Raw genomic sequence first — 12,594 nt, 5'->3', positions numbered from 1 at the left:
GTTTGTTTTATTGAAGATGAGAAGATAACAGCCTGTTTGCCTACTGATGGGAATGATCCAGGAGGGATGGAGAAATTGATACAGAAAAAAGAAGCAGAATTGCTGGAGCAAAGTCAGTGAATGGCCAAGAGTAGATAAGTGGAGAGGTTGTCTTAGGTAGGTGAATGTCAAGTTCATGCCTAGTAACAGTGGAAGGAATTGAGGGCATGATGACATTTGCAGGAAGATGGGTGGGTGGATGATTGGACCTTATGGAAGTTCTCTGCTGATCTATATTATGCTCAGAAAATGTTAATGTGTTCAGAGGAAGGAGAAATCTTATAAATAGAGATGGCCAAAGAAGTACTGATGAGGAAATTGGGACTTGAGCTTTGAAAGATCTATGGGAGTAAATTGGTGGAGAGGAAGAGAATATTTCAGGGATGGAAAACCACGTGCACCCAGATATAGTAACAAACAAGGTTATGTTTCTGGGACAGTGAGCATCCTGGTCCTGCTAAAATGGAAAGTTTGTGATGAAAAGTTTAGGATAAATTTGGAAATATTGATTAGATTCAGACTGTAGAGGCTTTAAACAACACTAAGATCTTAGGCAATGAAGAAAAGAATGATTGATAGAAAGAGGGAGATTAGGAATTACTCTAGCACTGGCAGTGAAGTAAATGTGAGAAGGACTTCAGATCACCCAGGACTGTGTGATAAGAGGCATGATGGTGGCATTGGACACAAAGGAAGAGATGCCAGAAACATTATGAATGAAAACGGTAAATAAGTCAACCAAAGGGGAAAAAAGAGACACAAATGCTGGAGAGTCAAGCCAAGATGACTAGGACGATGATGGATCTGTTGACTAAAATAAATAAACAACATTTAAACAAGTAAGTAGGTAAATAAATCAGGAGGGAGAATGGATTTAGAGGCTTAAGCCCTGGCCATTTGAGTTTGAGAGGACAGAAGGACATCTGTATGGAAACGTCCACTGGCTAGCTAGACAAGTAGATTTCACAAGTATCCACCTAGAGGCGACTATGCTGAGAAATCTGTGGGAGGCAATGTAGAAAAGGAGAGCAGGGACTGTGTACGGAGGCTAGGGAGAGGCAGAGGACAAGGAACCAGGGTCTGGCAGCCTGCTGTGAGTGAGTCAGGAGAGCCACACAAGCCAAGGACAGGGGATTTCAAGAGGGGCCTGGTCAGTGGTATCGAGAATTGCAGGCACATCTAGCAGTCAGTAGAGGAAGAGAAAGGCCTCCGTGACACGATCCAGGGCCTTCAGCAGGTGAGTGTCAATAGAGAGGTTAAGGCGGGAATAAAACTTCTGGGGTCTGAGGGATGAACAGAAGTTGGAAAAGTTGACAGGGAAGAAAGGTAACACATGTTGATTCATTTTGGTAGAACTTTGGCAGTCAAAGGAGGGAGAGGAATCATTCTATAAGTAGAGGTCAGAAAGATTAAAGTCTTTGAAGGCAGAGAATGCTCATGTACGTATGAAGGAAAGACATGGAGAAGGAGAGACCAAAGTTACCCCTAAGATGGAAATTAAAGTGATAATTTGAATAAAGAAAAAGTATGATATCATTAATATTATTATTGCTTGCCTTTTAATAAAATTTCATTTGTCACAGACTGATTTGATGTCAAATAGGGAATTTTTTAAAAAATCTATGAATATCCCATTCGATCTGAGGGAGACAAAAAAAAGGTAGATCTAAAGGTAGAAGCTTCCTTTTTCTACTTCAGTGAGGACATAAACTTTGTGGTTGTGGTAGGACAGGATAATTCCTCTCCCCGCTCTTGAACCTAAGAATGTGTTACCTTATATGGCGAAAAGGACTTTGCAGATGGGATTAAGGATCTTGAAATAGGGAGATTATCCTGGATTATCCAAGTGAGTCCAATCTAATCACATGCATTCTTAAAACCAGAGAGAGAGAGAGGTGTACAATGAGAGTAGTATTAGAGAAATGTATTGTTGCTGGCTTTGAACACAGAGGACGTGGGCCACAAGCCAAAGAATGCAGGAAGCCTCTGGAAGCTGGAAAAGGCAAGGAAACAGACTCTCCCCTAGAGCTTTTAGAAAGGAACGCAGCCCTGCCAATGCCTTGGCGTTAGCCTGGCGAGACTAATTCTGGATGTCTGACCTGCGCAACTGTAAGATAATAAATTGTCGTTTGAAGTCCTTAAGGTGGCGGTAACTTGTTACAGCAGCAACTGGAAACTAATACAGTTTTCAGACAGGTAGCCTACAATTCACCACTACTTCCCCTCCTCCTTTACCCTGCTCCCTCTTTGATCATGCTCCAAGGGTCGACTGAATTCCAAAAGAGATGACAATGAAAATTCCTAACAGCTGGAGACTGGATGTCTGAGCCAATCCCCCTGAGCTCCAGGCAGCCATTTTCTGCAGGCATGTATTTTGGCTGAGCACTCCTTCCCTCGCCCAAAGTGCCGCTCCAGCTGCCATCCAGGACTAGGAGAGGTTTGACAATAAACGTAACAGATGCTCCAAAAAGGAACAGAGAGACCTGAGTGCAAACGATTGTCTGTTACTGTCACAGGAAAGATGCATCCAGTGGGTTCTTCAGATGTGTGCAGAACCACGAGCTGTTTCCTGTCTCAAACAACCAGGAAGATCCTTTCAGCTTTACGTTGAACTCAATCATAATGGATTTCCACCTGGTGTTTAACAGAATGAAGTCTATGTAACTATTGCCCCAATTACCTAAACCCAAGTTATCAAGGCCCTAGCAGTTGCATTTGGACTCTAAATACTGACTCCAAAAAAGGACCCAAGTTTTTTGAGAGTTCCTTATAAGGCAGGTATATACTGGGTGGGCAGTATTGATCCAGAGGAGGAATTTACTGTACAGCAGGAAGGAAAGACATCAAGGGTAACCAGTAGAAATAAAAGGAGCCAAGTTAATAAACCCAGGGAAATGTGGACAGATCATGAATATTTTACGGAGAAACAGCCCAAAACAAAACACAAAATAGGAAAGAGTTTTGTATGGTGACGGATGTTAAATACACTGATTGTGGTGAGCATTTCCTAATGTTTGCAACTGTCGAATTGCTATGCTGGACACCTGAAATAGAATTTTGTATGTCAACTATACTTCAATAAAAAAAGAATCAACCTTAAAAAAGCTATCACGAAAATAAGGAAAATAGGAAGGAGAAACCAAAGCGTGTTAATATTCTTAACACTATAAAAGTTGAAAGGTGTCAAGAACACAATTGGGATTTAGTCATAGAGCACAGGGGTTTCAACTGAAGCTAATTATACCCGCCCGGGTCCCTGTTGCTCTGGTATTGGGGCTTACTTCCCTTGTTAATGATATTGTGATAAGAAAAAAGTATAGGGGCGCCTGGGTGGCTCAGTCGGTTAAGCGTCTGCCTTCGGCTCAGGTCATGATCCCAGGGTCCTGGGATCGAGTCCCACAAGCGGTTCCCTCCTCGGCAGGAATTCTGCTCCTCCCCCTGCTGCTCCCTCTGCTCGTGCAGTCTCTCTCTCTCTCTGTCAAATAAATAAGTATATTAGTTATTAGAAGTTGGGCTACATGTGACTAATTGGCACCCTTTGGAGAGGAGATCTGAGTAGGCGGTTGGAGGAAGGGTGTTTTTGTGGCCATAAATGAGGTCATGAAAGAAAAATTAGTTACATCTACAGGATTAACTTGGACCCTTCCAGCAGAGAGAGCTCCTGGCCCAGAGACCTGTTGCCTCTCTGGCTGAACCAGCACATGGGCATAGGTATTTAAAAAAAAAAAAAAAGGTGTTTGTATAAAAACATTATCTTTCCAGTCCTACTGGAAGAAAATCCTCAACACATAGGCCAAGAAGCCCTTTGACCTCTCGTGCTTTGTGACTTCCCTTGCCTCACTAATGTTCAAGAGGGTGTGCTAGCCCCCGGGGGGGGGAAGGGGGGCGGGGGGGTTAAGTGTCAAAGAGAATAGAGTCAGTGGCACTAACCATTCATTGAAAAAACAAAACCAATGTTTAATAATATATGTGGGCTCATTTTTGATGTAGGCCTGCTTCAGGGTACCACAGGTTACCGCAAACAAATCCACTGATCCCGATAATGTCTTTACATAAGTCATTCCTAAAAAAATGAAAGACGTGTGCTTATTTGTACATTTTTCAGGGATCTTTTCTCCCTAGATAAGGGGAGGGGCAGGTGTTCATGGGCAGAGGGGCAATAATGTGATAAATCTTTTGCAACTTTAAGATGCATTTTTGTTGATATTCCATGGTACTTAATATTAAGGTTTATATTTTAGCTTCCGGTACCTTGTTAAAAGGTAGATAGTGAGAGGTGTGTGTATATATATCAACTTGCATACACTCACACACATTTACGGATATCTACTACCTCTCAACTTGAGAAGTGAGTTAATAAACATGTGTATGTATAAGGGGGTGGGGTGGAGGGACCAGAAAATCCCACCACTAAGAACCCGCCACCACCTGGTAATTGTACAGCTTAATTGCAGGAAAACTGAAAAAACAAGCTATCTCACGTGACAAAGTAATCTCGTGATCTTGGAAGAAAAAAACATATAAATAAGCCTTTCCCGTACTTACTGGTGCCAAATCAGTGATCTGCAATTAAAGAGTATTATGTTAGCGCATATTATACAGAGTGATAGGTTATAGATCCAATTTTATCAGCACTCCCGTTTGCCAATTCTTTGCTTCTTTTTGAGGCTAACCTAATTTAGATCAGTCTATATTAAGCACGTCTTTTTAGCCTGATGCTTTGAGGGATACCTGGGTGGCTCAGTCGGTTAAGCATCTGCCTTTGGCTCAGGTCATGATCCCAGGGTCCCGGGATCGAGTCCCACATCAGGCTCCTTGCTCAGCAGGGAGTCTGCTTCTTCTTTTCCCTCTGCCTGCCACTCCTGCTTGTGCTCTCTCTCTCAAATAAATAAAGAAAATCTTAAAAAAAAAAATCTTCTTTATTCTGATGCTTTGACCTTTGGGGCATTGTTGACCCTGAAGACACTGCCCCTCCCAGGGCTAACCAGTTCCTAAGAGTAAAAACCTCACCTGCCTTTCACAGGCAGACCAACCAATCCAGAGCCATACCTAAACCACCTCCTTTCCTGGGTTTTCACGTGCTGAGCCACTATATGCCTGCCCTAATCACCCTAGAGCCAGGCACCGGACAAGTAGAGACAGCCCCTCTACCCCAGAACTCACGGGAATTATTCCAACTAGCCAATCCTAAGCCTCTTCACTCTGCCTCACCTGTTTCTTCCAGTGGAAACCATAATAAAAGTTGTGCTTTCCCCTCGTTCTCTCTGCCTCCTGACTGACCCTGGTGCCTCCCTGTGTGCCCCACCCCCCATGGCATGGCATAGCTCCTCCTCTCGGGGACCTGTGTCAGCAACAAACTGTCTTCTCAATGGGAGTCACCTCTTGACCTACTGACCTCACTATACCTGAATAAAAACAAAATCTATGTCTTAAAATACAGCCCTATGAAGAAACAAACAGGCAGGCAAAAGAACACAGCCCTATGGGTGTAGGCTCATGAAAACTGTGTTGATTAGGAAAACATGAGGATTCAGGGGTTTGAGAGACAGTACTAATAAGACCAAGGTGATAGTTCAGTCATAAGAAAAGTCAATTCTTTTACTCTGAACCTAAATTTGCCGAATATTCACAATGCAAATTCAGTTAGTTAACAAATATTTATTTAGATCTATCATGTATCAACTAGATCTGTATAAAACCATCTCTCTAGGGGCGCCTGGGTGGTAAAGTCCGTTGAGAGTCTGACTCTTGAGTTTGGCTCAGGTCGTGATCTCAGGGTCCTGAGATCAATCTCTGATCTCCAAGCCCTGTGTGGGGCTCCAGGCTCAGTGGGGAGTCCGTTTCTCTCCCTCTGTCCTCCTCCCGTCCATTGTGCTAGCTCTTTCACACTCTACAATAAACAAATAAATCTGAAAAAAAAAAATCTCTCTACTCTTATTCAAGTGGAATCCTTATATAAGCAGCTGAAATTCCCAAGATCAGGAGAGAACAATTTCTCTCTGGTGGGCCACGACCACCTGAGTTAGTACAGATGCATGGTGTTTAGGAGCTTCCTGATTTCCCGTCTACACCACTTGGGAAGGAGGACCACAGCAGGGAGGAGAGGACCATATTACCTTGGGTTCCTTCCAACTAATCTGTAATAACTAGTCCTTTAAATCTCTTCACAAATATATAGATTTTTACTCACACCTAAATATACTAATAGAAAGGATGTCTGCCATGTCTTTATAACACAAGTATCTTTGAACATATCCATGGAGTTGTCCCAAAGTTAATTGAGGGTGGGGGGTAGAAGCGTTTGCTTGGTTTCATTTAAATTACTGTATACATTTATACTTAGAAAACTTCCCCAACTGGTTTTATAATTGAGGAAACTGAGACCTAGAAAAATAGTGATTTACCTAGAATTAATGGTTAACTGGGCATAGAATCGCTATTTGACTCCTACTGCAATTCTGCTTGAACTAGTTGTGTGATTTAGAGCGCATCAACTAACTTTCCAAAACAACTACACTTTCTGAAAATACGGATAATAGTATCTCTTCCGGGCTTTGTTGCATTATTCAAGATGTGAAAAGTGCTTTGTAAACTGTAAACTAGGAAATGAATAATGTATATTATTAATAGTATCATTAAGCTGATAGAATAAAAGGACCAGATCAATAAACGGCTTGGACTTATAGTTCTGCCTTCTCTCAGAAGACAGAACCCATATTTTAGAAACACATTGGGATGAAATACTTCAACCAGTAGCCTGGAGCTACCGTAGAACCTCTGTTTGTAATTATGGATTTATTCTTTTTGGCTACTCTGTAATCCCAGGATTACTTTGGGAATCTTGACTGAAAAGCTTTTAAATTATTTAATCTCCTTTTGCAAATATGTATTTAGTTACAGAAGTAATACATGTTAATTGCAAACTTTCTAGCAACACAAATGCAGAAAGCTAAAGCAATCATCCCTCCCTCACCTTCCCCAGCTCCAACCCCCAAAGGCTGCACTGTTACAGTTTTTAAAACACAGAAATGGGATCAGATCATATATATATATCAGATATATGTATAGATGCCCTTTGGTATGTTTCCTTCAGCAATCTATGATGGACAAGCAGAATGGCTAAAATAAAAAACATAAGAAATAACAAGTGTGAGCCAGAGTGTGAACTGTTGGAGGGAATGCAAACTGGTGCAGTCACTGTGGAAAACAATATGGAGTTTGGTCAAAAAATTAAGAATAGAACTACCCTATGATCCAGTAACTGCACTACTGGATATTTACCCAAAGAATATGAGAACACTAAGCAAAAGGATATATACACCCCTATGTTTATTGCAGCATTATTTACAATAGCCAAACTATGGAAACAGTCCAAATGTCCCTTGATAGATGAATGGATAAAGAAGAGGTGGTACCCAATAGAATATTAGCCATAAAAGAGAATGAGATCTTGCCATCTGCAACAACGTGGATAGATCTAGAGGGTAACATGCTAAGTGAAATAAGTCAGAGAAAGACAAATACCACAGGATTTCTTTCACTCATATGTGGAATTTAAGAAACAAAACAAACAAACAAAGGGGGAAAAAGTCAACAAACCAGGAAACAGACTCTTAATTATAGAGAACAAACCGGTTACCAGAGGGGAGGTGCGTGACAGGATGGGTGAAATAGGTGAGGGGGATTAAAAGTACCCATCTTGCCGAGCACTGATGTAACGGAAGTGTGGAATCACTATATTGTACACCTGAAACTAATAGGATACTGTATGTCAACTACCCTGGCATGAAAATAAAATAAAATAAATTTTTAAAAAATGGATGGTGGACACCTGTTCCCATATACAGCTGCCCAGCTGCTTTTCACAGCTGCATACTACTCCACTGCACGGCCTTAGCATCATTTGCGGCCCCCTCCCCTTTGGGTTGTTTCCAATTTGTCTTGCCTACGCGTGATTCTGCAATTAGCTTCACGGTGTATGTATTCGGGGACACTTGTTTGAGTATTTCTGTAGAATTGATTCTGCAAGTCAAAGGGTAGACCCTTCGGGAGGGCTCAGAGAACCCAGACTCTTTTGTGTTTTCACTTGAAGTAACTGCGCTGACTTTCATCACTCCTTCTTCACCAGCTGTGCCTCCAGGCAGACAACTGTGCAGAAGCCCAAGGCCGCTGCAGTCTAGATGGTGCAGAGCCGGTAGCAGCACTAGAAGAGAGCCCGTTGCATAAGAGGGGTGATCTGGCATGCTCTGCAGAGTGACTCAGCCCTCACATCATGTGCCTCTCTCCCTGTCAAACTCCGCGTTCCTGCCGACTCAAGGCATCTGTGTGTATAAGGAAACTTTTGACAACAGCAGCCTAGGGTTGCTTTAAATACACCAAGGAGGGCACGTCTCAGTTAGTGAGCATTCATAAATAACCTCCTAATGAATAAAAACAAGAGGATGCCGAAACTCCCATTCTGCAATAAGGTCAGACTCGTTCTCCATTTGGAGATGGAGTATTGATTCCCTCATCAGCCAGGGGAGGCTCTGGCACTCCCAAGACACAGTTCCACCCAGGGGGCTGCTCACAGCCCAGCCTCTCTCAGCTCCCTCAGTCCCAGTCTATGCATCTGAACTCCAACTTCTGGGAAAATGCTGGAACAAATCCCAACTTTCAGAGTTATCTTCAGCTTCGAGACAATATTTTCAGGAGTCCAGCTGTATTTACTGAACATTCATGGATGAATTCCTAATGCATCCAACTTTTTAGACCAACTATAATTCACCTGTTACATTTGGACTCTGGGCTATGCTATAGTTTTCCTAAATTGAAACGTTTCTTATGCTCAAAGGTCTCCCTAGTGTTCAAAAGCAAAATTGGTTTCCTATAAAAACTTGGCATCACTATCATTAATTAACAGAAAGCAGAATGCCTCTGTGTGTTTACCTTCGCGAAGTGTATCCATGCAATGCATTTCTTTCCCAGAGGCATAGTTTATTCCTATAGACCCCAGATTCAGAATGTATTAAAAAACAAATGCGTATCTTTCACCAGCAGGGAAGTTTTGAGAAGTAGACTAATATACTTCATGAACAGACATCAGACACAGGGGTGTGAAAATTAAACAGAGCCTCTCACTATGAGAAAGTAAATTATGTTAAATCATTCACTTTATCTGAGGCTACTTTTCTGGGGCTTGATCCAATTTGCCCGACAATGTAGGGGCTGATCATCCAGCCACTCAGTAGCTGTCCATTAGCCAGCTCTCTGTCTGATCCAACTTATTAGTAATGCAGGTGGAAGTGTGTGTGTGCATATGCACCCATGTGCGTGTGATTTTATTACTAGTTATAATAACAAGTACTCCCAGAACTTTAGAGCTTAAAGTTAAAATTCTTTGAAAGACTGGTGCTGGAAGACTACAACAAAGGTTCTCTGTGTGGTTTCTCTTCAGTTGGCATAATTTGAGTCATTGTACGTCTAAATCCACGAACCATATTGGAGTATTAGTTACATTTCTATATGCATGAGATGATTTAACAGCATAATGACTTCTGGGTACACCCCTGAAGTCCGGAGCCACATTTTATATTTTTGCCTCTATGACTTTTACAACTAGGTTAGGGATAATGATAAACACTAGACATTTGATAAACACTGTGCTGACTTTAATTAGAGATGATCTCTTCCCTCCACTATTTATGACCTGTGATTGAGAACATAAAATATTTGAATTCAAAAATCCTCCTCAGAACTCTTCAGGCTTGTCACTCAGAAGATGCAGGAAGCACAGTGGGACTTGCAGTTGAAGGAAATGGCCTTGTTGGCAGTTCTCTTTTCTTTTCCCCTTCTGTTGAAATCAGGGCCCGTGCCAAACAGAGCAATGCCATGTGTCCTGGGAGCACTGAGTAACATCAATTCTATTAAACTGAAAATGGGACAGAGCCCAGACTGAGGCAGGCAGGAGGCTTGCTGGGGCCTTGGCAGCAAAGGGCAGGCAGGAATGGGCATCGTGAAGCAGAGTCAAAGCCAGGCCAGCTGCAAACTTGAGGCTTCTGAGTCCAGTCTGACAGGTGCTCCCGCCCCAGCAGGTATAGGGGCCACAGGGCCTGCAAGATCCACTCTTCCCCTCACTCTCCCTGCTAGACCCTGCCTGCCCTGGGTGCTCACCAGCCAGGCACTTCAGCTCCAGGTTCTACCTGGGCACCCCATCCATCTGTTTTTTGGTACAGTAACCCACCCCTCACCTCTAGTGATGGTGTTTCTTCTTCCTTCTCATTTGAAGATGCTTCAACTACTTTTCTAGCATCGTGAGCATCATGACCCCTCCAGCTTATCTTCAGGACTTACTCCCATAACTGCCCCCTCCCCCCAGGTGACAGCATTCAGCCGGTCATTCCAAGCTTATGTTTTGTCCTTGGCTCTGAGCTTAGAAAGGGTCAGACTCAGGCTCGAGGCACAGTTGTCAAACGGGATTGTGAAGTCAGCCCTGGTTCAGAGTTCGTGGATCAACCGAGCTTCAGCCCACAGGGAAGAACCCAGTAGTAAGAGATTCTTAGGGCGGCCTCAGTCGTGACGGCAGGTGGGAGGCAGCTGGCAGGAACGGGAGGGTAAGCAAGAGCTCGGGGCCAACACCAAGGCCGGTGTTTTTGGCCACGTCACTGGACACCCTGGACACAAGCTGGGGATTGTGAAGTAATTCCCGAAGTGAGGCTTCCTGCCGGAATTGGTTGTGGAACGGAGGTGGACATGAGGTTGGAATTGGGACCTTTTTTTTTTTTAAGATTTTTGTTTATTTTTTTGACAGAGGAGCGGGAGAGGGAGAAGCAGACTTCCCACTGAGCAGGGAACCCAATGCGGGGCTTGATCCCAGGATGCTGGGATCATGACCTGAAGAATTGGGACCATTTTAAAGCCAGCTTTAAGGAGTTCAGGAGGATGAAGCCAGAAGAGAAAGAGATGGGCACAAGAAGTAAGTGATATGGATACTTCTCAGAGGAGACACAGACTTGAAAAACGACTATTTATAGTCTAGGAAGACAGACAGAGAAAGATATTTATTTCCACTAAAAAGAATTGCGTCTGAAAGAACTTTTAGGAAGAAAAAAAGGTGGCGTTGTTAGCAGTTTTAGGTTTTCCAAACTAAAGAGAAAATGGTTATGATAGTAGCTATAAATTTACTCACAAACCAGGAGCATTTACGTTCAGGGGGCCCGCACCTTGCTGAAGGAAAAAGAATAAATTTCCATTTCAGAACTTACAAGTTCCAAGTTAGATGACAACTTTCTCAATAGAGGAGGCCATTCAAAGTCAACATTCAGGCCTGAAGAGGCCTGCGGGTTATAAGGTAACATCTGAACCCACACAACCCAGATCTCAAGGTATCCTCCCAAAAGTGTGTGTCAGTGAGTTCATTCTCGTCGCTGCGTCATCCGATGTGCCCTCAAAGTCAGTGCAAGATTCGGGGCAGCAAAGACTTAAATATATGCTTCGAACCTGGCTAATTGCCCAGAAGTAGAATGCATCCAAGGATCCGATATTCTGACATTTAATAAAAGTTTGAATTATATTTGCAGTGTGCTGTGATTTAATTTTCTTGAGTTCAATATTTAATAAAACAATAGAAAATTATTACAAGTACCTCGTGCTATTCAGAAACTCGTGGATAGGAACCTGGTTCTAGGGTCAGACTGAAAGAGATTAAATCCCAACTTAGCTACGTACTGGTTGTCCGACCAGCAAATTACTCAACCTATCTTCCCTCAGTTTTTCTCACCAGCAAAGCAGGAATGATCATCAAATCAACTTAACATGGCTGTTGTGAGGATTAATGAATTATTACACACAGAGAGCTTAGAGCACTGCCCGGCATGTAGTGAGCATTGAGCCTAAGTTAACCAAGTTTATTATTTTTTAAAGTGGAACCAGGCTATGGGCTGCTGGGTGGCTCAGTCAGTTAAGCGTCTGCCTTCTGCTCAGGTCATGATCCCAGGGTCCTGGGATTGAGTCCCGCATCTGCTCCCTGCTCAGCGGGGAGTCTGCTTCTCTCTCTCCCTTTTGCCCCTCCCCACTGCTTGTGCGCTCGCGCTCTCTCTCTCTCAAATAAATAAATAAAATCTTTGGGAAAAAAAGTGGAACCAGGCTACTCACTCTTCTTATTTGTTTGCTTGCTCATTTGTTTCAAGTAACTGTCCAAATATCTGCACATTTTCTCAGTTTGTTTCAAATATTCTTCCAAATAAACTCTTTTTAGAAAGAAAAGAATTGTACTGATTGCAGACTTCAACACGGGGAATCTGAGGTGTGTGGGCACATCTGAACCAAACGGGATCACAGAGAAATCTGACTTTTGGGCACCAGCCTCTGAATTTCAAATCTGAGAGAATGTTCACAAAGCACCAGGAAAGAAAGACATGGAGAACAGGTAACACACTTGAATTTCTGATGGGTTGTTTCAATGAATGAGATTAAAAATGAACCATAGACTTGACACGGAGCTAATAATGCATGCTTTCTTCATGCATGCTGCCACTGTATCAGGACAAAGTACTTGTGAAAATGACGCTAGCTAGC

The 12,594-nt window shown here is 42.8% G+C and overlaps 1 long non-coding RNA gene across 1 annotated transcript in view; it reads right to left on the bottom strand.

The window, feature by feature from the left end:
- The window catches only part of LOC135361851 (uncharacterized), a 69,092-nt gene that overhangs the window by 8,002 nt on the left and 48,496 nt on the right, over window positions 1–12,594 (bottom strand). The gene's annotated exons all lie outside the window — the stretch shown is intronic.

Source organism: Mirounga angustirostris, unplaced genomic scaffold (assembly GCF_029215605.1).
Source record: "Mirounga angustirostris isolate CCGP_5_RB_7025 unplaced genomic scaffold, mMirAng1.0.hap1 SCAF_10, whole genome shotgun sequence".
NCBI lineage: Eukaryota > Metazoa > Chordata > Mammalia > Carnivora > Phocidae > Mirounga > Mirounga angustirostris.
Note: the sequence above shows the minus strand (reverse complement) of the source record. Positions and strands in the feature narration are given on the sequence as shown.